Here is an 855-nt window from a genome sequence, read left to right as displayed (position 1 = left end):
ACTGCGCCCCCTTCCGGCCATATCCCCTTGCATGAATCTTCAGCGGGATTAACAGCCTCGATCCCGGCACGCCATCTCGCGCTTTGGCTCATATAGAAACTAGGAATTCGAGTAGATTCGCCCGATCTTGCTGCGCGCGTGTTACTTGAAGCGTTAAGCGCATAGCACGCGGTCCTTGTTGTTTGTATATGTGCGTGTGTGTCAGTTATTCGCGACAGTGGGTAAAAGATGAATTTGAGATGATAAAATGGCGGTCTTTAGAAAATCTAACGCTGGAGTTTTGCTGTAGAAAATATACTGAAGGGATTTATCGCGTAGTCTTCCAACGGTGATGGTTGCCGTGCTAACGCCGATGTGATGTTGTCTAGGCAGAGGACAAGTGCCATGCTAGTAATTCCTTCGTCTACTATAACAGAGACATCGCGGGCCGTGCTAAGCCGGGTAGTAGTCTCTTGTTCCCGCTGGTTACGACGCCTTCCAGCGTGTGTTGTTAGTGAACAAGAGGACCTCTCCACTCGTTCCCCCATTATCTTTCATCACCTTAACTACCCTGCGGTCACATTATTTACCTTTTTTGGTCGCGTTTATTTTCTTGTACATTTGTCCCTTGTCGATTTTCATGGGCGTGTCTTTGCGTGCGTATTTATTTAGTCTTTCTAAATTAAGGTATTTTCTACAAATTTCGAAAATGTTTTCCAGCCTTTAAGGCGAAATTCGTCTTAACCAATAGTTCAGTGTAGCATTGTTTAAGTTTTAAAATACATGCCTCGGATGAAAAAAATAACGTTGATGCTACAAGAAAGAGATACAATATGAAAACTTGGGTAGTAATCTCCCTAGATTTACGCTTCCAAC

The sequence above is a fragment of the Penaeus monodon genome, chromosome 30, assembly GCF_015228065.2.
Source record: "Penaeus monodon isolate SGIC_2016 chromosome 30, NSTDA_Pmon_1, whole genome shotgun sequence".
Classification (NCBI taxonomy): Eukaryota; Metazoa; Arthropoda; class Malacostraca; order Decapoda; family Penaeidae; genus Penaeus; species Penaeus monodon.
This window is presented reverse-complemented; position numbering follows the sequence as displayed.